This window comes from Cricetulus griseus, chromosome X (assembly GCF_003668045.3).
Source record: "Cricetulus griseus strain 17A/GY chromosome X, alternate assembly CriGri-PICRH-1.0, whole genome shotgun sequence".
In the NCBI taxonomy this organism is placed as follows: Eukaryota; Metazoa; Chordata; class Mammalia; order Rodentia; family Cricetidae; genus Cricetulus; species Cricetulus griseus.
The window spans coordinates 54,558,171-54,584,586 of NC_048604.1; positions in this window are offsets into that span (position 1 = coordinate 54,558,171).

The following is a 26,416-nucleotide window of genomic DNA, read 5'->3' on the forward strand; positions in this document are numbered from 1 at the left end:
TACTGTATTTTTCAATTTAGATTTCATATAGTACATGCAAACACAAATTAGCCTGAAGTCATGTTGAAATTCAAAGAGGCTGTGTTTTCTAGAAAGTATCATTTTTCTCTTATAAAATGAAATAACATTCTGAACAGTATATAATCAGAATACAAGTAAAGCCTATTGCATTTATTTTTAAATATTATTTTATTACTTACCTGAGAATTTCATGAAAGTTACTTTCCCCATATTCACCATCCCCCGATATACCCTCTGTGCTCTCACCTCTCTACTCATGCAACTTAGAGGTTTAAAAGGACCAAATGTAGAATACAAGTGATATGAAAATTGAATGTGTATGTGTGTGTGTGTGTGTGGTGTATAATTCAGAAGACAGCCAAATTGCTTCTCTCTTTTTACCATGAATATTCTGGTATTCTATTTTGCGTTATGAGGCCTGAGGGAAAGCACTTTTGTTTTACCATCCCCCATAATCCAGTTCACCAGTGCACATATTATTATATTTTGACTGATCTGAATCCTTAAAGAGATACATCTTAGACTAAAATTCCTATTACTGCCCTCAAGTTATATAAAGGAAATAAAAATTATACTCATGTTTCTATCCTTATATGTATTTTTACTTTGCCATTAACTGAACTTAAGGTTGGTTACATGATGGATGTAGAAAATATTTGGATGAATAGCTATCAGACAGATGCTTCATGAATATTATTAATTAGTAACATTTTTCTCGGTGTTTTCTATAGTCATTCACCGTAACAGCATCATGACTGGACACAGTTAATGATATCATCAAAAAGTTATGACCATTGCTGGGAATACCTTTAAGATTCTTGAGAACTCTGTATTTATTCAAGGTCTTTTTTGATCCATTAATATTTAAATAAGTGTAAAACATTGCTGCGATATATGATTACTCTATGTATGAAAATTTTTCATCTTCCTCCAACTTTCAAAAGTAAAGTCTGTTGACATGTTAAAGAAAAAGAAAAGAAAATTGAAATGAGAAAAATAGGGAATGATCTTTATTTCTGGGTGTAGTAGGTTGATTAAGAGAGAACAGGAAGTAAAAAAATAGAATTTGAGATGTTAGAACAACAACTACAAGCAATAATATTATATATAATATATATGTAAGTTTCTAATATATACATACGTATATAGTTCTTTTTTCTTGTCAACTTCTCAAGATCAATTTCTATTGCTCAACTACTCTGAATAACTTTCAGACACAGCCGGGAAGTTGAACATATGAAATCATAGTAATTATGGCAGCATGCACAAACCCTTGCAAATTCCAGTAAGGTAAAATTCCAGCATAGATGGGGGGTAGTAGGCAAAATGTCCTACAAATAACTGAGGATCTGTTTAATAGCTCCTGGGAGAGGGAATGTCAGTTTTCCAACTTTACAAGACCTGCATGAAGAAATAAGTGAGAAATAAAAGAGGATAAACATTTGTGAAGTAGGTCAGAACCTTTTGAGTTTCATGAAGTCACACTTATAAATTTTTAATCTTAGTCTCTGTGCTATTCATGTTCTGTTCAACCAGTTGTCTCCTGTGCCAATGCACTCAAGATTATTTTCCAATTTCTTTTCTATCAAATTCAGTTTTACACTGTGGTCTTTGCTCCACTTGGACTTGAGTTTTGTTCAGGGTGATAGTTATCTATTTGCATTTTTCTACATGCTGACATTGAGTTATACCAGTACGATTTGTTGAAGATGTTTTCTTTCTTCCATTATGTATTTCTTGCTCCTTTATAAAATATTCAAGTATCCTTAGGTGTATATAATTATGTGTGGGACTTCAATTCAATTCCATTGATCAACCTATTTGTTTTTATGCAAATACCATGTGTTTTTCATTACCATAGCTCCATAGAATAGCTTGAAATCAGGAATCGTTATACATCCAGAAATTCTTTTATTTTTCAGGAATGTTTTAGCCATCCTGTCTTTTTTCTTTTCCCATATGAAGCTTAATATTTTCCCTTCAAGGTGTCTAAATATGTGTGTTATTATTTTGAAGGGGATTGCATTTGAATATGTAGATTACATACTTATGATAAATATTTTTATTGCGTTGATCCTACCCATGGGAAATATTTCCATCCTCTGATAACTTCTTTAATTTCTTAATTCAAACCCTTGAAGGTTTATCATACAGTATTTTCCTTGCTTGGTTACAGTTATACAAAGACATGCTATATTAGTTTTGGCTATTGTGAAAGGCATTGTTTGATTGTGGGGAGCCACAGCCCCAAGATGGTGCCTGGCTGGATGCCAGGGAGACCGAGCTTAGCTGTAAATAAGCCTTATTTGGAAGCGCTTAGTGGATCTGGTGTGCCTCCTCCAGCTGTGACCTATCTGGGATCACCAGGTGGCATGAGCTAATTGGGTAATGAGCTTGCTTTTAAGGGCTTGTGGGGGGGGGGGCTGGGAGAGAGTAGAAGCTGATGTACAAGCTTCCTGAATAAACTGCTTGAAGAAGAGTCGTGGTCATGTTTCTCTTGCTGGTTGAGATTTCTTTCTCAGTCATTTTCATTTGTATATAGGAGGGCAATTAATCTATTTTAGCTAATTTTGCATCCACTCAGTTTGCTGAAGGTGTGTGTCATCCATAAGAGGTTTTGGGGTTGTTTTTCTATGTCATCATAATATGTGGGAATAGCAAAGCATCAAGAAGGCAAAAACACCTTCAGTAGGATGAAATAGCAGCCTACAGATTTGTAAAATACTTTTACCAACTCACCATCTAATAGAAGTATACTTTCCAAAATATATAAAGAACTCAAGAAACTAGATGGTAAGGGCATATTGCTGAAACTAACACTTGTGTTACTCACTGAATATAGTGAAGTCAAGTTTGTACCACACACTCCTATTGACTAGTGTTCATGATAGTGGAAGTTACTGTGCATACAATCAGAGAAAAGTGGTAAACAATAACCCAGCTACAAACCCTTAGATCTACAAAGGTGACCTCCACACATAATATGCTAATGAAATGGGGTTACAGAATTTGTGAGATTGACAACAAGTATGTGATTGGTTTAAAGTCTACTTCATGTAATGTAATCCATACCTGAAATTGCTTTGATGGCCAAGAACCTGAGACTTGATAGGCTGGGCCTAGGGGAAAACAAGATACTACTCTTCTGCTAAACAAACTTATCAACAAGATGACTCTTAATAATATTTTGCTTAATCATAATTAAGCACCTTAAACCCTCATCAAAGTAGCTACCTTCTGCAATAGTTGGAAACTAATGCAGAATCTTAACTGGGCAATGTGGCTGGCTGCTTTGCTTCTCTGATTTTCAGGTTGAATCCAGTATCTTTCTCTGAGTTTTTATTATTCATTGTAGACCTGCATCATTGCACATTATTAAAAATAATTGAGCTGAAAACTCAGTACCTCTGAGACATTATCCCTTCCAATATCTTCAAACTAAAACTGAAACAATGGTTCACATCATTCTCATTATCTCCAGTTGGGTTGTATGGTCATCTTATAGGTCCTGTTGAAGCCAGTTCCAGAGTAATGCCATTAAAGCACGGTTGTTTTTTTTTTTAATTTGTTTATTAGGTCAAATTAGAAAGAAGCTTGCTTCACATGTCAATCCCTTCTTCTTCCCCTCCCCCCAATGCTCCCCTGCAGCCCCCCACCTGTCCCCCACCCCATCCACCCTTCAATCACCAGGCAGGGTAGGGCCCTCAATGGGGCTCCCCAAAGTCCACTGCATCATCCTGGGCTGGGCCTAGGCCCTCCCCCATGTGTCCAGGCCAAGAGTTTTCACATAGGTTCTTTTAAAAAGGAACTACAAATAAACGAAGGAACTAAAGTCTAAGGGGGTAAAAGGAACTGACTCACACACAATTGCTCTTCTTCATGATTCTGTATTCTTCTTTTGCTCTCTTTCTCTCTTTCTGTTCTGTTTCTCTGTTGCTGTCTGTTTTCTGTCTGTATATTTCTTTGTTTCTCCCCAGTTCTTTGGGGTACATATATATAGACATTTGCAATAATAATTCAATTTATAAGACAATATGAGGCTTGAATTTATCAGGGTCAGTAAGGCAGATAAGATTTACACAAAGAGCAATAAACTAAAACTGCTAGGAGAAACTTTTAGTATCGATTGCTTAGGGCTGTAGGACAAAGAGGGGGTCTATGAAGAACTCTACCAAGGAACTCCTACAGCTGATAAACACCTTCAGCAAAGTGGCAGGATACAAGATGAAGTCAAAAAATCTGTAGCCCTACTATATACAGCTGATAGATTCATAGGGAAAGAAATCAGAGAAACATCACCTTTTATAATTGCCACAAACAACATAAAATACCTTGGGGTAATGCTAAGCAAAAAAGTGAAAGACCTGTACCATAAGAATTTTGAGTCTCTAAAGAAAGAAATTAAAGAAGATACCAGAAAATGGAAAGATCTCCCATGCTCTTGGATAGGTAGGACCAACATAGTAAAAATGGCAATCTGGCCAAAGGCAATTTACAGATTCAATGCAATCCCCATCAAAACCCCAACACAATTCTTCACAGACCTTGAAAGAACAATTCTCAAATTTATATGGAAAAACAAAAGACTTTGGATGTGTAGTAATTCTATGTCCTTGTATATTTGGAAATGTCTTAGATGGGATGTTTTGCCTGGACCCTAAACACTGACCAAATTCCTGTCAATAAAAATAATTACGGGAAAACAGATCTCTGCAACTGCAGTGGAGAAGGGGCAAGACCTGATTGTGGGAAACTGGTCTCATGCATAGCTAAGGAATGCTGTCAGTAAACTACGACCTATTAATGGAGACCAGGTTTTACACATAGCTAGGGAGTGTAATCAGTAAAACTCCAAATGCATGGGAGAAATTTGTTCCCAGCAAAAGATCAGATGGTGCTAAACTGTATGAAGCAAATCCTAAGTTACAGAAAGGAATAAGTTACATGAAAAATCTATAGTAAGAAGCAGCCAGTTCATTCATGAGATTATAATGCCAAGCACAGCTTTTGAACTGCTTTCATCCATTGGGAGAATCCTTAATTCTTCTGAGTTACCTTGTGATAACTCAGTATAATTCCTGCGTGATCTTGTGGCTTGTAGCAAATGATAACATAAAAGATGTAGCATAACATTTGGAAATATGAAGTTGTAAAACCCCAATAGCATAGTCTTAAAGCAGTCAAATAGTATAAATTGTACAATGACTATATTAAGTCATTTGATTTGTGATATATATGTATATAAAACACAAACAAACTTAATGTTTTATCTAAATATTATTGAATTAATGTATTCTTGATTTTTTCTAGTGATTTCTACTTCAATAAATTATGTATTCCATAAATTATTGGTTTAGTATCCGACAGTGAGGTTCTTGATTTTCTGCATGTATTTATTTATCGAATATGTATGTAATGTGATTCATTTTACTAATATAATGAATTTTGTAAGGTTCAAATCATGAATATTTTCATAGTATAATGTAATTAAATAAAAATAAAGTTGTATGTTTAGAGTAATGTTTACAGAATTTTTTACACTTTTTAATGCCTATCCTAGTAGAAATATAGCTCTTAAATATAAGACATGTTTACGTATGATATTAGTTTAGAAGATGGAATTAATTGTAGATTAACATACTACTACAGAGAAGGATGTAAAGTGATAGAAAGAGAAAAATTAATGAAACAAAACTGATTATTTGAAATAATAATACAATGATAAAAATAGAATCTTCTTACTATGTTCAAGTAAAAGAAAGCTTAATCCACTAACATAAAAGGATATGAGGGGCCAGTGGGATCATTTGACTGCTCAGTGGATAATGGCAATTTCTGGAAATCCTGATACCCTTCGTTCAACATTTGTGTAAAAGAGCAACCATAAATACCACAAGTTTGTCTCTGACCTACACAGATGTTACAGTATGAGAGCTTCTACATGTACACACACAGACACACACACACACACACACACACACACACACACACAGAGAGAGAGAGAAAGAGAGAGAGAGAGAGAGAGAGAGGGAGAGAGAGAGAGAGAGAAATGCAATTTCACAGTATAAATGGGAAAAAAGCAAATTCCTTAAAACTTCAAGTATTAAAAAGTTACTATGAAAAATTTATATAAATAAATTTGACAACCTAAATATTATAGAAAATTAAGAGATTAAAATTACAAACAGTAACCTTCATATGAATACTAAAAATCTATTTCAAATAAAGTCATTTTCACTTAAAAGTAACCCATCTCTTTCTGGCTTAATTGGCTTGTTAATCCAATCAAATATTAAGACAAAAACCAATCTTAGAAGAGTCTTTAAGTAAAAGAGAAACAACAAATGCTTCTCAACTCATTTTCTGAAGCCAGCATTGATCTTTTTTCCAATTATGAAGCAATATTCCCAATCAGACAACCTAATATCACAAGTTAAATCTTTCATCACATTCCAGTATTCACTTGTAGGGAGAGACACTGATTACAGGTACTGAAGACTACCAATTATTAATGAATATAAATGGAGTTGATAGGTTAATAACCGGTAATTTATTAGGGGATATATTCACACAAGGGAACCAGTGACCAGGGTGGCACTCTGAGCAGGTAGGATGCAGAATGCTTCCCAGTGATGGCTCAGCCTAGAGAGAGACTGAGTGATGACCCCCCTTGCTCTTATATACTCTGCTATGTACCTGTGAGCACGCCCAACTGGGCATGTTCAGCAGTACCTGTAATCAGGGTCTCTCCATACATTCACTCACTGAGGAATTTGTAAATTAAAGCAGATTCATTATTCATTCAGTAACCATGAATAAAAAAAATATGACATTCCCGTACTGTTACTGTGAATTTAAATCAAAATATAAATACATAGAAATGGATGCTCAAGCAATATTATAAGAAATGAAAAAATAACACAAATGACAATATGTCACTAATTGCCTAATGATATGGAAATCTTTAGGAAAATATACAGCTCAATAACTTTGTCATTGTCAGAACATGATCATTTCTTACACAAGTTTTGATACTACAAGTCAAACAACAAGTCTTCTTGTTGTAATCTAGTGAGACACTAAGTCTTGCATTCATGAGCATACTGTGGGCATTGCACAGCCTACTTCCCTACAGTAAATGTATTTTAAAATTAATAATCTCTAAAACAGTGAAAGAAAGAAAGTACGGTGTTGTTTGTCAATTCACAAACCAGTAATGGTCATAAACTAACCTTTCAGATATGCTTTGCCAAGTTGCACTTTCCTATAAGTTACATTAGGCACAGCAGCTATGTGTATCAGCATTGAAAAATACATAAATATGCCTTGAGCTACCTCACAATAACATTTTCTTAACCAAGAAATATGAGTGTTCACCTCCATAACAATTAAGTGTATGGACTCAATGGTATAAATCTGTAGTCTGTATTGACTAAAACCTTATTATGCAAAATATGTGTATTGAGACCAAGTTAGAAAATTCATAATTGAAATAAAATCAATGGTTTCTTAGGGTCAAGAAGGATATAAAATATGAAATGGAAAAATAAACATGCTTTTTATGGGGTAAAAGTTGTATGTCTTGAACAAGATATGTTATATTATTATATGAAATTATGAATATCAACCAATCTACTTAAAACAGAATTTTATTATGTGAATAATATCTATGAGAAGACAAAGTAATAGCTTATTAAAGAATGAACATATATAAGGAAACTAAATTCCAGAATGTTTTTCTTTCTATTTTTATACTTTATCCACTAAGCTATACTTCATCACAAATAAAGAACAGTTTTTGAAGTGTTTTTCCTCCTTGTAATGTTATTTGCAAGATGTAAAAAAATGAAACAACTGTTAATGAATCCCATCCCACAAACTAATATCAATGCCTATAATGCCATCCAGAGTTCTTCCATAACATAAAATTATCACAATTAATTTTTATTTGAAAATAACTATATTAATATGACAACACATCTGCCTCAAAACTAAAAGAAATCTTTACAAGAGTCTGTCTTCTTATAGAATTAGTGTTAAAATGAATATACTTAGCACATTGATAAAGTAGTAACTTTTAAATGGGTGTTTTATAAAATCATAAATTCTTAATAAGACAATGTAGGAAATGTCAGGAGGGACAGAGAATACAGCATCTGGTAATGATCCTCTCACAGAAAAAATATAAACATACAGACACAAACCAAACAACCAGCAAAGAAATGTTTGAAATCAGGTAAAATGCCACAGTGAATTGTGTTTCTCATACTAGAACATAATTACAAAATGTAACTTTGAAGAAGGCAGGAAGGAAACTATTATGGAGTTGAAGGTAAGAGAATTAAGAGGAGGGATTTAATGTGAACTTCCTACCTGTATGACGATGCTGTAAATGTGTGTTCCTAACAAGTCAGTGTTTACAGACAGGGCTCTCGGATTTCCACGGTATTAGGCAGAAAATCTGGCCTCAAAATTGAAAACTTCTCCTTTCAGCCAAAGCAAAGTCAGCTGAAGCCAGCTGTATCATGAAGTAGTACAAATATGATACTGAACAAAGGATACTGAAGGTTTATTTTCACTATGTCAAACATAAGTTAGTCTCATGAGACTCAAAAATGGGAAAGCCATAAGTGTTATTATTAGCAGGATTGTTTCTGAACACAGTCTCTAAATGTCTGCAGCACTAGAGGAAGGCAAACAGTCCTCTTCATAGGACTTCTATTAAACCGACCCAAGCCTAAATATGGATATATGCAGGCTTGGACTGGACATTCAACACAGTATCAAAAAGTCTTATTATTTATATGCAAGAAAATACATTAATATAATCTGTTCCATCTGTTTAGTGGTACTCAGATGTGTATTATTTCATTATTTAATCACTCGGTATTAGATGCCAAATTATACAAATGACCCAGGGTAATCGATTGCTGCATTCTTATTTCCTTACTGAATTATTTTCCTTCTCATTGGCATGCCTGTGGGAAATGAAGGCTCTCATGAAGTCTTTATTTTAATCATAACATACTTTCAAGTAGTGATATGACAGCAAGACACACTTTCAAAGCCTAAACTGACAGTATTGCCCTTAAAATAATAATAACTGTATTATTAAATAATTGTGTTTTGTTTTCATATATTACTAGTCACACTTACTTTGATGCAATGCAAAAATGTTTCATCACAAAATGGGAAATTTTTAATGATTTAAAGTTTTAATAAATTTAGAACAATAGTTACATTGAGAAAAGCATTATACTGTATAGTGAAAAATTGCTACTGAAAAATGCAATAATAGCAAAAGAATGATTAGATTTAGTTAACATACACTGGGAGGTTGTAAATTTTATTGTGACCAACTTGAGTCTCAGTGGTGGCTTAAAAGGAGATTATGCTTACAACTCAAAATGTTATAACTCCTTCCTGGAATTTATTTAGAAAATCAATATTTATGGGCTGCACATTAGTACGTGGATGTTTAAACATTATCTTAAATTTAATGGTCAATAAAATTAAACAGTCTCTTCCCATTATTCAGAAAATAACACTTTACCATTTATTCTTTATTTCCAGGGTAACTCTATGACTTTGAGAGTGACACCAATCATTTTTTAGAGTGAGTATGCAAACCACTAATACCAAGGATATAGTTACCTTCTCCATCTCAGAAAATTTCAACCCCTTCTATCCATTTCCAAACATCCTGATCTGTAGACAGCAGTCAGAGTGGGATGGGGATGGGGCCTGGCCTGGGTTGTTGAAATCTCAAAACCCAACTTGTGTAATACACTTCCTTCCACAATGTGACATTTCCTAATCCTTCCCAAAGAGTTCTATTAACAGATGACCAAGATTCATACAACCACATTTGGAAATTCTAAATCACTTATAATGAAAGACTGATCATATTTGAAGAATGTTATTTAAGTAAACATCTGAGAAGAATTCTTTTGAGGCCAGAGGATTGCTCTATAAAAATTATTATATACAGATCAAAATTACTTATAGAGACTTAAATTTTAATGTGTCTTTATTTTATTGAGATAAGAGAAAGGAAAATTGAATATACACCATCACATAAAATAAAAATGTTCATGGGCATATACAGGTGCATGTTTTCAAATTGAAACAGAAAAGAATGTTGTGGATCAATTCTGCAAAAGATGACAATACAAATTACTGTATACTTCCATTTCAGCGTATGAAACAAGCAATGGACATGCAGCATCTTTTTCTCAGGTGTTTATTTTTAACTGCCAGCTCAAGGAAGTCATTAACTACGGAAACATTATAATTACTTGAGTTTAAGCAGAAGATATGCAGTAAATGTGCCTTTATGGTGGCAATAAATTGCTAGAATTTTTACTTTAAAATACATGTATGCTATTTTTTGCTATAAACTAAACAGATATAAATATTTTACTATAAAAATAAATTCTTAGTGAAGTCTTAATATCAGACATATCAAAATTTAATTAAAACAGAGCTTTGACAGCCTTGCTATACTAAATTATGAGCATAAACACAGTCACTATTTTTTCCATTATTGAAAATAGAACTTTTTCTCATATTCAAGATATTTATTAGAGTTTCCATTCTCTCTACTACTCCCAGTTCCTCACCACCTTCCCTCCTATCCAGAACCTTTTCTGTCTCTTATGAGAAAACAAACAAGCTAAAGGGTATGATAAAATATAAGAAAAAAATAACATATCAGAATTGGGCAAAACAAACAACAGAAGAAAAAGGGCACAAGAAAAGGCACAAGAATCAGTAAACAACTCACTAGCACATTCAAGAATTTCATAAAAGATAATAAACTGGAAGTTATAATATATATGCAAAGGACCTAATGCAGCCCTGTGAAGGCCCTGTACATGTCACTTCAGTCTCTTTGAGCTCCTATGTTCTTTGTTCATGTGGATTCAGGGAAAAATTTTGTCTCACCAATACACTCTGGTTTCACATTTTAAAGCTTCTGCAGTAGGAAAATTCTGATGATAGCTGAGCAAAGTAGTGATCTATGAGTATATCAGAATGTCATTCGGAGTTCTTTTATTGCTACATTTTTTTTGAAAAACAGTAGAATTTGGTTTTCCTTAAGTCCCCAGGGATATCTAGTCTCTGGTTCTTGGTCACTCCATCGATTTCAGACATGGGTTCCATCTCATGGAGCATGTGACAAGTCAAATCAGACAATGGCTGGTTACTCCCACAAGATATATGTTATTACTAGATTAGCATAAGTTGTAGGGAAGATAACTTTGTTTGATTCAAGCTTTTGTAGCTTCTTAGTACCTATGTTTTGTTTAGGTGGTATGCTGAGTAGTGTTTTGAAACAACGATGTTAGAATATAGGAGAAAACGGCTCTAGGCAAGGACTCTCTAGATTTCTCCATATTCGATAAAATTTCAAGTTATGTATTCAGCAATGGTTTCCATGTCATCAGTTTGTTGAGACCCCCACAACAGCCTGAGTTTGGGAGGAGGTTTTCATGGGACTTCCTTGGCCAACAAATCAACTGTATATAACCCAGTCCTAATAATGGAAGCTCTTCTTGGTGACAAGTGATATCAGTTGGGACTGTCTTCCATATTACTTGGCAATTTCAATTAGGTCACCGGTGTATATGGATATATTTTGAAAATCTTCTATTGTATTAAGCTTCAATGCTACCCATTAAATGTCCATTAAGTTCAGTCCTTTCAGTATTCCGTCACTCTTCTCATTCATCCTTCCCCTCCCCACTTGACCCTCCAAATGCAGCACCTCTATTCCTCCATAACTATCTATTTCCTTTCCCTTATTAATGAGATTTATCTCCCATTCTATTCCATAACTTAATATTTAACTCCTTGTTTTTAGTAATTGTAGCTTGGTTATCATTGACTTAACAGTTAATATCCATAGGTAAGCAAATACATATCATATTTCTCTTTTTGGATCCCAGATACCTCAATAAGGAACACTTTGAATGTTTTCCAATCCTCTCTATTTCACTACAAATTTCAAGATTGCATTTTTAAATGACTAAGTATTACTGCATGTTGTAGACCCACCTCATGTTTTGATCCTTTATTCAGTTAAGGGATAACTAGTGTTTTGGCTTTTGTTGTTGTTGTTGTTAATTGAAGATTTTTTTGTTTTATTTTCACCTTTAAAACCAAAGTGGACGTTTGTCTCAAATTTCCAGAAAAGAGCTAAAGATGTTTTTATTTTAGGTAAATTGCCTTATAACATGGAAATATTTGATGAAAATAAACTATTGCAATCTATGGTTACTTTAAGGTAAAGAAGCAAATGGGATTTATCCCTAGTGCATGAACGGGTTTTTGGAGCCCATTTCCTACGTAGGGATACTCTCTCAGCCTGGATACAGGAGAAGGGCCTTGGTTCTGCTCTAAATAACTTTGAAGATCCCCCATTGGAATGTTCATGCTCTCTGAGGAGTGGATGGGGATTGGGATGGAGAAATGGTGTGGGGAATGGGAGATCATGAGGGAGAGGGAACTGGGATTGCTATTATTTTAATAAAAATATTAATAAAATTATATGTAACCAAAAATTTTGTAGAAAATGTTTTAATAATGACATTCATCATATGCAAGTTGACAAGTCCTCTTAATCAATTCCATATGATACTTAAGACTTTCATAATATTAAGTTTATGTGCAAATTTATTTAATATACATTTTTTTTTGTTTTTTGAGACAGGGTTTCTCTTTGTAGCTTTGGAGCCTATCCTGGCACTCGCTCTGTAGACCGGGCTGGCCTGGAACTCACAGAGATCCACCTGCCTCTGCCTCCTGAGTGCTGGGATTAAAGGCATGCACCACCAAAGCCCGGCTAATTTACATTTTTTCCACAGAACAGTCTTTATTATTGATTTTATTTAAAAATTATTTTCCAAGTAAATTAGATATTGAATTATAAATGAGTATTATACATGAACCCCCATCGGAAGGCAATTCCTTGTCACACTATAGAACATCTAATTACATTGCAAAAAGTATCCTTTTTCCTATTGGTGAAGAACTGTTAATGGTATTACAGCAAGTATCAGGAAAGCTTTAAAAAAAAAGTTTTTTTTTTTTTTTTTTTACTCCAAGTGCTTTCCATGCAGAGTAAAGCACCTGCCTTACTGAACTGAGTGAGCTACTGGAGAATGTCCTGAGTCAAAGAAATGCCCTCGAGTTGTTAGACTCAGCTTTACAAATCACAGACTCGAAGGAATCATGCAACCCTCTGACTACTGGGAGACCCTCATGTCACTTACCAATTCTGTCTTTCTAGAATGCCAACTGGGACATTTAAATAGAAAATGAGAAGACACAGACTGCCAGGTGACACTGCTTTCAATAATGTCTTGGGGTGGGAAGCACCTTTAGAAAGCCTATGCGGCAAGAGATACGCATCTAAAGATTCAAAATGAATCAACAGTATTGGATAACAATATCATTCTCAACTCAGGCTAATATGCATTTTTAAATAAACATCATTTAATTGGATCTATGAGGCTTATCCTCACACGAATATCTGTATCCTTAAAACTAGTGTTTGAATCCTATGATATTACTTAGTTCACACTTTAAATCACAAAATATTATCTTATTTCAATGCAATTTAAATATAACTGTTATCATTATCTCATTAATATATCTTCATCATTCCTGGACTTTCATCGATGTTGGCAGTAAAGTCATAGACAAAAACCAGTTATTAAGTCTCTTCACTTCTTACTCAATGTGATAAAGAAAAGGAGAAAGAATTAGGACAAGAAAGAAAGTTAAAAGTACATTTTAGGGAGAAAATATATCTTTTAGACATGAGATTTTATAGCTGTTATTCATGTACTAATTTACCTAGTTCATATGGATATAGATTTGCCTTTAAGTCTCATTCCCACAGGTAATATAGATTTCTAAACAGTTCTCATTTTCCTACTGATGATAGTCAATAAATTGTGCATATGAACTTTATGACTACTAATGAAATCTACTACTGTTCTTTCTGCTCTGAATGATCTACAGGTGTTTTTATTCCAAGTTAAAAATTATTTTCTTTCACTTAATGTTGATTTTAATTTCTACGATATTTTATTCTCATTGTGACCAATATAATAGCATCAAAACCCAAATCAAGTGGTTATGGTAGACAAGACACCAAGAGTGTCTGTAATGTCAAAGAATCTGATTATGTTTTGTAGAGGAAACCTCGGCCAGCCTATGCCAGCCGCAGTCACCCTGTCCCAGATACTTAGGCCAGCCGGCATGCACATGCACATGCGCAGCATGCACTTCCTCCCTGAACAAAGACTCCAAGACTGCCTCATAGCCCAGAGACTCTGATGGAGAGACCCCTGACCCAAAGACACCAATGAGGAAAGGACAATGCAGCAGAGCCAGCCGCCTGAGCCAATAGGACCTTGGGAAGGGGCATAGAGGCAGGTCTAAGTTCTTTAATAAACGAATGTTAAAACAAGTGTACAGCATGCTTTGCCACTCTGTCTCCCAGTGCCTAAGTCATTGTTGTGGCTTATTTTCACCCCATCCCCCACGGAGTGTCCATGTAGGGTAGCCAGCAATAATATTTTATGTTTGGAAACTTACTCAGCTCTTGGTTGAAATCCTTACTTTGTCTTACAAGATGTAATGAAAATTCTTATTAAAATTTCATTATATATATGTATATATATGTGTGTGTGTGTGTGTGTGTGTGTGTGTGTGTGTACTCAATTGTATTTTAACTCATTATTTGGATTGTAAATCAGTTATAGTGGAAAATTCATTCATTGAATTTAAAATGGCGTAAAAATTCCTTGAAATATTTCTAAAAATCAACATTTTATATCCTCAGTTCATAGTAATTCCATCTGTTTGCAATTTCTTCCTAGAAACTTGGGAATAGACATTTTTAACAGTTGTTCTATGTCATATTCTAATATGAGAATTAATGAAACAACTTTCCTAACCATCAATTTGATATTCAGATTTTAGAACCAAAGAATTTCAACATACTTTAAGAAATGCAATCATCAATAACTTATTGGTAAATAAGCAGTATAATGACAATATCTTGTGCAATAATGGGGAAAATATATTTCTACATTTTGTCTTTGAATATAATCAAGTGTCAATATACGGATTTTAAATTCAATGTACCTTGTATGTTCCTGGAGATAAGACACACTAAGGGGAAATTAACAATACTGGATATAAAAAGAAATTAAATATTTCTTATAAGTTCCTGAATTGAATATTATGTATAAAACACATTGCTCTGAATTTCATGTATTCTGCTAGAATGAGAAAAAGCTACTCATTTCAAGAATGTTTAGACTTAGGATCGTGATTTATTCACAGCTGTTAATCATTTTGAAAAACAAGAACAAAGGAGTTATTTGCAACTAATACCTAGGTTGAAGAATCATATTTTGAACAATGGAGCTCAAATTCAAGGTCTTGAAATACAAGCTACAGATTTAGGCATGACACATGATTTTTCCACATTTATTAAAGAAGAGATACATCTGGTGATCTATGGCATTCAAAAACTGCTTCTGTTCAGTATTCCATTTACACAACCAAGTTATGGAATCAAGCTATTCAACGAGACAGGAGTGAATAATGAATATGAGGTTCTTTATTCATCTACATGATAGAAGATGGGTAGAGAAGTAGGAGTGAAAAGTCTAAACAGGAAAGGGAACTGGAAGATGGAATAAATTAGGGAATAAAGGATTGGGTAACTAAAACCAAGAATATAATAGGAAGCCTTTTGAAAATCTATGAGTTTGCTAGCTTTATAAAAATAGTTCTTTCTTTGTTTTACACCCTGACAGCACCTTCCCCTCCCTCTCCTCCGAGTCCTTTCCAACCTTCGGCTGATGCTGTCGTTCATTTCTCTTTAGGAAAAGGCAGGCTTCCCATTGTAATAAACTAAGCATGAACTATCGAAAGCAGTAAGACTAGGCACCTCCTCTTGTATTATGACTGGACACTCACTCTCCTTTTCAATGGATAGATTTGCAATTCTAGAATGTGATGAAGTTCATACTGCTGGCCAAAATTAACCATTTCTGGTTTGCTGTTTGTTTTTGTTAAGAAGATTTGAGATTGTGTTCATCTGGAGTTACTTGAATTTAGGATGAGCCTATAGATTCTTAGCATTTCACCAGTTTTTTTCATCATTTAAAACCAAGTGAAAAAGCTTGCTTCACTGTGGCTTCTCTTGGAAACACCGAGAGAATTTTTCCTGTGCTGATCTTTCTTCCTGTAGAATCGATTCTGACGAGTGTACACCTAGTGGAGTCTCCATGGCATTCCTTAGCCAGAAGACAAATGGCTTAACTGGGATAAGGGAAATTTTAGAAGATGAGTCACAGTCCCATGGGACTTAATTAATTTTAAAGTGAAAGATGCAAAATACTATTCCTTTTAATCTTTCTGGTCAGGAACACTAAAATGGAGGTCTAATTCCTTATGTCTTACTAAATGAGAACTGTTGCCTAGGGGCTGCACATATGGGTGGGAACAACAACAAAAAAAGACACGACACACATAATCTCTTCCAATAACAGTTTTGGAACTGAATGTGTTGATTTTCATGATAAATCTGTGCCACATCTATTCCACAATTTTAGCCCAATAATTAAATGATTTATAGTTGGCTATTTAGATGGAGAACACAGAAGCAATGAAGGGCCAATAGGTGAAAACTAATTCTTTCTGGACAAATGGATGGAATGTCTTGCTTGCAGGGAATCCCAACATTCCAAGCTACCCTAAACACAAAGGTGTTAAGAGAGCTAGGCCAGTCAATCATCTAGCTAAGGAGGGCAACATTCATAAACACACACCACAGCAAGGAAGGCAGGCTCACTTTATGCTATACTTAAGAAATAAGTGGAAGGATTATCCTTTAATGATAGACTATATTCTGCTTCTCAGAATTACTACTACATAAACACAGTTTTTATAACAGGGCATGAGGGTCTTTGGGGTATGCCCAACTTTCTGCATTCAACATTTTTTATTTGCTTTTTTTTCCTTAGCATACTGAGCAGAACTGAAATAGGTTTTCTCTGGTACTTTTCTGGAGTTTTATTTTTTCTTTAAAATTGTTTAACTAATTTAGATACTAACCACAGTTCACCTTCCCTCCTCCTGCTTCCTGCAATGTCCACTCACCCCCATCCACTCCTCAGAGAGGGTAAGGCCTAATATGGGGTATCAAGTAAGTCTGGTACATTTAAGTTGAGGCATGATCAAACCCCACTTGTCCCCCACATCAAAACTGAGCAAGGTATCCCACCATAGGTAACGAGCTCCAAAAAGCCAGTTCATGCACCAGGGAAAAATCCTAGTCCCACTGCCATGGTCCCACAACCAGACACACACTGTCCACAACTGTCACACACATTCACATGTCCTAGTTCAATAAAGTGCAGGCTATCCGTTCAGAGTCCATGAGGTCCAACTAGCTGGAGGACTGCCCAGTCCATAAATTTCAGAACACTCTATAGCCCCAAGCTTATTTAGACCCTGCTTATACACATACCAGAGGTAAAGTAGAACAAAGGGCAGCATAGTCAATTACCTGGCTCCCGGCACTGTCCTTGAATTGAGAAGCAGCCAGCATCTCTATCTATCACGTGAGTCCTGCTAGCAACAAGCAGCTTCATTCCCTATCTCTATGTTCCTTTTGGCTGGCATCAGAAGCTTGTTAGTTAGTTAGGTAATATGCCTTTTCCATGGGCTTGATCAGAACTTTCTCATGGCTCTCAAGGAGACTGAAACAAGCAAGCTTGAACTCTAATATCTTATAAGTCAGCATAGACTCCAGATGGAAACTGTGTCACTTGTGAGCTTCCCCAATGACCATGCACAAAACTCAAGCCCAATAGGATCAAAGACCAAAACATAAATCCAGTTACATTGAACCTGACAGAAGAGAAAGTGAGAAATAGCCTTGAATACTTTGTCACAGGAAACCACTTCCTACATATAACAGCAGTAGCACAGACACTGAGAGCAACATTTAATAAATAAATTTCTGTCTCTTTTTCTTTTATCAATACTCATGTCCCTACTCAAGTAACCCAGCTGAATCTTGGAGCAGGCTCCATCAGGAGATAGATATGAATCTGTTTGCATTCCCCAACGTGTAGATATACAGTTTTGCTAGCAAAATTTGTTGAACATGCTTTCTTTTTTTCCACCGTATAATGCTTTTGGCAAGATTGCCATTTTTGCTATGTTGATCCTACCTATCCAAGAGCATGAGAGATCTTTCCATTTCTGGTATCTTCTATCTTTAAAGACTCAAAGTTCTTGTCATACAGGACTTTCATTTGTTTGGTTAGGGTTACCACAAGATAATTTATGTTGTTTGTGGCTATTGTAAAGGGTGATGTTTCTCTGATTTCCTTCTCAGCCAATTCATCTTCTGTATATAGTAGGGCTACTGATTTTTTTTGGGTTAATCTTGTATGTATTCTTACACAGCATTTGTCCATCTTAGTTGGGTAAGTATAGGTATAGGAGTTGATTTTTCCTCCAACCAGTACAGGTGGAACCTGTGTTTCTGGGACATATGCTTATTGACTGCTTGTGCTCCCTTTGAGTTTTTTTCTTATTTGTGTAAATACCCTAACTCAATGATGCTACTTTTCTATTGTGTGTATGACTACCATGCCTGTTAACAGCATGGCATTTTACTTTTTCTTCCTGATTCTTCTTCTCTAGGACTGTTTTGAGTTTTGAAGCTCATCTGCCTTGGGATTATACAGTTAATCCTAATGAAATTGTGCTCTTTGGATTGTCATTGGCTTTGTCTGACTATTTAAAAACACCAAAAATAAAGATGATTGAGATATATGACCCTGGCAATATCATATATAAATATCTATAATTAAACAACTCACCTGAATTACTTCAAATGGATCTCTACATAATTTATGTTCATCCTTCACTAGCTATACATGTTGGAATGTAATACAAAGTTTCCACATATGCTTTAGGATTATCATTTTTTACATATTTTCTATGTAAATTACATAGTGGCTGAGTCCATTGCTCTGGAAACAGGCATCTAGTTTACATCTCTTGTCTCCTCTCTATCTCTGTGACTACATCATTTTAATTTCAAGAATATTATAAATAAAATAATGAAAATAGTTCTTTTCTCTTAGGGCCATTAAAAATTTGCAATAACACTCTACATCTGTTAAAATCGTGTTCAATATATCATAGTGCTTAAGTAAAGAAATATAAAGCGACAAGATAAGTTATCAATGAGTAAGTAGGGGTATATACTTGATTGGACATGGAAGGATGTATCTTCACCCTTTAAGTAAGATCAATAGTTATGCAGATAATAAAGCAGAAAATGGGGTATAATTATCAACTTTTAATCGGGTCAACTTTAAAATGGCATTGATAAAACAAAGGAGACTATTTTATTACAGTTCTCTCTGTCATTTAAAGGACAGGCAATAAACTTACTTTGCCCTGAATGTTTGGAGTTTTTACAAACACAATACTATATATATATATATATATATATATATATATATATATATGTGTGTGTGTGTGTGTGTGTGTGTGTGTGTGTGTGTGTGTGTGTATGTGTGTATGTATGGATGCATGCATATAAGTATGTATATGTACTGGGAATAATCGCCAGTAATCTACTAAGTGGTCTTAGTGGACACATTTAAGTTAAAGATACAGAATATACTTAAACATTCTCACAGTACTAGGACCAATAATATGCCTTAGTCTACTGGTCATCAACTTCAATCCCGAATCAATTAGTCTTTGAAGCATCAAGTTTCTAAATTACTTTTAATAAAACCTGGAGGAGAAATTACTGTATTACTTACTTCAGTACTCTAGTCTCCATCCTTCCCCACAGGGGAAGAATTTGAATAGCAAGGGTACATGTCTCAATACTGTCTTAAATCCAGGAATTGGGCAACAAAGTGTACCTGAATTCAGCTATCTAGATCCATTATTTCTTCTATGCACTCATGTTGGGAAGCATTATGGCTTCCTGGTACTGTTTCTTGCAACTAGCAATCACATTTTTCTAATTATATCCATATCATTATCTAAAGATTGGGACTATCTTACTCTAACATTGTCACTCATAATCATGTGTTTTGTTACCTATTATTTCAGAATCTTCCATTTCAGTTGTTGTCATTATCTTCAGGTGTATAAGAGCATTGAATTCTACAGCCATGTCTCACAGAAGATGGCTATTTTTGACCATCTCCATGATAATCTTCAGTAGTGATAGATACTTGTTCAACAATATTCCCATCAACTAGTTATGTTTCTTGTAGTAAAAGCAAGACACAAGCAACCATAAGTCACCCATGAACACAGAAGTTATCTCTTAATTGACAACTTTCCCAAGGGAGTCTGTGTATGTAAACCACACATAAGTAAGGTCCCATTCCTAGCAGTAAATGACCAATATGTTATTTTTAGAAGGTATTTTTTGTTGGTGGTGCTTTTTTCTCCCCTGTTTTTTCATAAAATTCCTTTGATCATAAATTAATGTTTATGATTTTGTATTTTATGTGATTTTTGTATGTACGCGTGTGTGAGCCTCTTTGCTGTAATACTAGTGCTTTTACTTTGGATTTATTTTCCGTTTACTTGGTACTATTCTGCTTAGTATTTGTTTTAGGTGCCAGTTTTTTTTTCCTAATAAAAGAGAGAGTAATAAAGGTTGTTGATTTGTGTGGGTGAGGAGGAGGGGTGATCTGGAAGAGCTGTGGAAGAAGAATCCTCACTCAGAATGCCTTGTAGGAAATAACTATATTTTCAATTAAAATGGAAATGAAAGACTGAAATATGTAAATTAACACAAATCAAGGCTTTAAAAATCTTTTTCTATACATTATATATTTAAAGTTGTTGACTATATTTTAAAATCTATAAGATATTTGCATTATTTTTGAAGGTTTATTTTCAAGCTATGTATATGTGTTTTTGAGAATGTGCAATTGTAAGTGCAGGTAAATCCAGAGTCCAGAGTAGAGGATTATACCACCTGCAGATGGAATAACAGGTAGTTGTTACTTCTCGAAGTGGGTAAAAAAAAAAAAAGGATAATGTGCTATTATTTGGCAAATTATCACTTTATACCAAATATTTATTTTAAATGCTAAATAATATTTTTATTCATTTTGCATATCAACCACAGATCCTGCATCCTCCCCTCCTCCTGCTCCTCCTCACCTACTCCATCCCACAGAGCATTCACTCCTCATAAAGGGTAAGAATACTCATGGGGAGTCAACAAAGCCAGATATATTAAGTTGAGGCTTACCCAAGTACTGTTATTTTCCTTCTCAGATCTTTAATGACTTTGAAATCTAGATAGTCACAGATAATATCCTCTCTTATCTTAGCTAGAGAATATTAGGTTCAAGACTTAGAATTTGCAAGATAGTTCAACTATTGGAGTACTGTCTGTAATATGCAATTTACCCTGTGCCTAGACAATAGTATAAGTTTCTTGCTTAAGGTTTCTCTTGCTGTTTACAGGTCTAAATTTTTGTATGATTTTACTTTGTTTCTCCTGGACTATATGTGATAACTTTTATCATGGTTTATATTTTTTGTATCATGTTTAATTCACTGTTTTTTAGACAAAAGGGAGAAGTACAGTGGCATTTTGTTAAGCCAAAAGATGTGAGGTACTGGCCTTAGGGTGTGGTCTCAGTGTGTGGATTTAATCCACTATAAAAAAAGGAGGAATCTGATTTTCTCTTTCTTGGGTGAGGGTCCGAGTATCCTGCATCACAGCATCCTGTGCCTCCGGAGGCAGAAGTCTATGACGGATATTTACCTTCATTGTGTGTATGCTGGCAAAATTAATAGATTTTATTCTATTTGGGCATTAATGGACTTCCTTAGCCCACCTTCAATAATCAGAACATTAAACATACAGAATAAAAAAGAGTATTAAGATTTGCAAAGGAAAAAGGTGAAGTAATATATAAAGCAGACATGTCAGAATAACAAGTGACTTCTCAATGGAAACTGAAAGACAGAAGGTACTGGACAGAGGTTTTACAGACACTAAGAATCCATGGATGCCAGGCACATGTGAGCTGTTTACTACCAGACACATGTAAAAATCAGTAGACAATTTGCTGAAATCAGTTTGCTCCTTCCTCTTTGTTTTATTTCCCTTCATCTTTGTTAACCTGGAAATTGACCTTGATGGTGATGTTTATCAGCATGTACTTTTATCCTCTGAGATAGCTCATCATTCCATTGTTGGCAATTTTTAATTAAGTATTGATTGGTTCTTTTCATTACAGATTAAAACGTGTTCATTTTTATGTGTTTAGGTGTTCTTTTATGAACACATTTTACAAATATTTTTAAAATGCTGTAGATTTTCCTTTTGCAAACTTGAGGTTTGAATCAGAAATATATAAAATTTTGGATCAAATCTAACTGATCGAAAATTCCATTGGTTTATGAATTAAGGAGATGTGAATGAACACATTTCAAAATTAAAGATCATGCAGATGTAATTAAGGTTGAATTATCTTAGCACTCCTTTCAGAGTGGACAGATTTATAATAGTTAACTAAATGCTTCACAGAACATTGAGGGCAGTTAGAGCTCTAAGGATTTAAGAAAAACATTGAGGTTGCTTCGACATCCATGTATTTTACTCTACCTTATTTCCATTTCCATTTACCCAATGAAGTCATAAGATATAAACAAAATGCTGCATTTCATAGATTGTGGAAGAAGCAAAACTAGAGTTCAAGGATAGCAATTAGTATGGAGATACAGATTAAAATATTTCAGTTAAAAAGAGATTTCAGAAAATAAACACTTATTTGTATAAGAAATTATTTTTGGAGCTAGTCTATTATCCATAAACTTAGAAAAAATAAGTAATGGATAAATTTGTTTTCAGAGGCAAAACATATTGTAAACATTAGTAGAAATGTGTTCTTATGGAAATAATAACCAGAATTCAGGTTTATTTTCACTTGTTATAAGAAGGATTCAGTCACAGGTTTGAAGTAAATTTTTTATGCAAATTGCATGAGGCTTTATTGTAGTTTAATGAGCTAACCCCATGCTAGCTTGGGTCTTTGATCCACCCACCATGTTGGATGGCTAGGAAAGATAGTTCGAAGCCGCTGCATACAGATCTTTATAGGGCAGTGTAAAGGGAGTGTCTAGGGGTATGCACAGGCTCAGGATTGGTGTGCTTCCAGGCTTGGAGGGTTTACCCTGTGTTGATTGGTCAACTGGTTGTTATGGCCCATAGGCCCTCGAGGGTGGTTGCTATGCTCTGTGCGTCATTGCTGTGCGCTTGTCCGTAAAGCACACCCAGAGCCATAAAGCATAGCACCACCAGCTAACTTCTGATTGGTTCCTTGCCACAAGGCAGGCATCTGACCTCTAAGTGACCAAGGCAAGGTTATGGCAAGCACGTATTTAGCTGTTATGGCTGCCAAAATGGGGAGCTGGCCCCTTCATTCCCTCATTTTCTTTTTTGGAAATTCCAATCATGGAATTTCTGTCTCTCTAGCGCCCCCATCAGGGAGTGAGAGATATTGGCATCCCCATGTAAGGGAGTCCCTTTTGACTTAGCATTTTAACCAGGGAAAATGGATGATGTATTCATCTTCATTCTACTTCCTGCTGACTTAGGGACCCCCAAAAGGCTGAAATGCTATTCAAAAGCAAAAAGGGAATTTAGGCAATGGGGATTCCATCAGAAGCTTCTGGTTGGCAGATTAAATTGCAGAGACAAGGGGTGTCCATATCAGCTGGACAGGTTCATATCCACAGCAAGTACAGGGCTCGCAGTCTACTTAGAACAGCCTGTAGTCAGCAACTGATATTCAGATGTCTACCAGAAGCAGAAACCTGTTTAAGACATGTTTAAACTAGGGACAGAAGTTAAAACTTGTTTACTGAAGCCCACAGTGCAGAAAAAGCAGATATCTGGATATTTGTTCAAACAGCAGGAACATATTTATAACTTTGAGTCCTAGCAATAACAACAGACAGATTTGGGCTAGAAGAATGTCCACTTTTCTTCTGTCCAGAGAGCCAGGTATGGATTGGACAGAGGTGCCTTTGGCCTGATGAAAAGCCCTTTAAGTTTATATTCAGATGACAACCAAAATAAACCTAAAAACCTTGAACTTGTACCTGAACAATAGATAGTCCTTACTTTATCAGCTAATATACTGACTAGTCTATAACGGATCTGACTGCCTGATGCTGTCAAGCTGACAACCATTAATATTTCAGAGATCTGAGAAGGGTATATTTTATCCGAATCTACTAAAAAGTGACAGAAGCCAGTTAGAAGCCAGTCCATATACAGTTAGCCATACCCAAGTTTCTCCATTACTGCTGGAGGCAGATGTCTCAAAGAATAGCAATCTTCGCCAGGCCTATAAGGTGAGAGGTTTTTTTTCCTCTCTGTGGAAAAGTGACATGGAAAAGACTGACCTTGTTTTGTCTAGGCAAAGGGGTACAATCAATTTTCCAGTGTTTAGAAGCTTTGTCCATAGTCTCAGCCAGGTCATGACAGGCAACAAGTATCACATCTGAGCATCTCCCTCACTGGTCAGTATCACCATCATCCAGGTGCAGGAACTGTGGTGCCTCATAATCTTCTTTGGAGACTTTGGGTCACTGTCAGGATCTGGCAGTCTTTCTGATATTATAAACTTTTAAAATAACAATTTAAATGCCATATTCTGCAGGTCTCTGAAGCATTAGAGGTCTGTTTGTCTGTTTTAGTTACTTTCCTTAAGCAATCATCTTTAGTCAAGATGGCGATTTAAGTATCTTTTTTCAACTTCAGCAAAATGGCTACCAGTCAACCATGTAACAAAACTTTGGTTATGCCAGGCAACATAACATTTTAAAACAAGTATACATTATAAATTATTAATAATTCGGTATTAGATATTGTTTGAATTTCTGGAAGAATTCTGCAGTGAAGCCATCTGGCCCTGAGCTTTTTTTGGTTGGGAGGGTTTTGATGACTGCTTCTATTTCATTTGGGGTTATATGTCGATTTAAACTGATTATCTGTTCTTGGTTTAATTTTCTTAAGTGATATCTATCCAGAAAATTGTCCATTTCCTTTAGATTTTCAAATTTTTTGGAGTACAGGTTTTCAAAGTATGACCTGATGATTCTCTGGATTTCCTCAGTATATGTTGCTATATCCCCCATTTAGTTTCTGATTTTGTTAATTAGCATGCTCTCTCTCTCTCTCCATCCCTGCCTGCCTCTCTCTCTCTCTCTCTCTCTCTCTCTCTCTCTCTCTCTCTCTCTCTCTCTCTCTGCCTTTTGGTTAGTTTGGATAGAGGTTTGTCTATCTTGCTGATCCTCTCAAAGAACCAACTCTTTGTTTCATTGGTTCTTTGTGATGTTTTCCTAGTTTCTTCTTTATTGATTTCAGAACTCAGTTTGATTATTTCCTGGTGTCTACTCCTCTGTGGTGAGTTTGCTTCCTTTTGTTCTAAAGCATCCAGTTGTTCTGTCAATTCTCTAGTATGATTTTTCTCCAGTTTCTTCATGTATGCACTTAGTTCTACAAAGTTACCTCTTTCCACTGCTTTCAGAGTGTCACATAAGTTTGGGTATATTGTGTCTACATTCTCATTAAATTCTAGGAAGACTTTAATTTCCTTTTTTATTTCTTCCTCAACCCTGGTATGCTGCAATCTGGTGTTATTCAGTTTCCATGACTTTGTACTTATTCTGAAATTTGTATTGCTGTTGAATTCTAGCTTCAAAGCATAGTGATCTGATAAGATACAGGGGGTTATTTTAGTTCTTTTGTATCTGTGGAGGTTTGCTTTGTTGCCAACTATGTGGTCAATTATAGAGAAGGTGTCATGCATTGCTGAGAAGAAGGAGTATTCTTTTGTGTTTGGCTAGAATGTTCTATAGATATGTCTTAAAACAAGTGGTGTCATAACTTCTGTTAGATCCTTTTTTTCTTTGTTAAGTTTATGTCTTGTGGTCCTGTCCAGTGGTGAAAGCTGGATGTTGAAATCTCCTACTATAAGTGTGTGTGGTTTTATGTGTGGTTTGAGCTTTAGTAATGTTTCTTTTACAAATGTGGGTGCCTTCATATTTGGGGCATAGATGTTCAGGATTGAGACTTCATCTTGATGGACTTTTCCTGTGATGAGTATGAAATGCCCTTCTTCATCTCTTTTGATTGATTTTAGTTTGAAGTCTAATTTGTTAGATATTAGGATTGCTACTACAGCTTGTTTTCTTGGGCCCATTTGATTGGAAAATCTATTCCCATCCCCTAATTCTGAGGTAACTCCTGTCTTTGAAGTTGAGGTGTGTCTTTGTA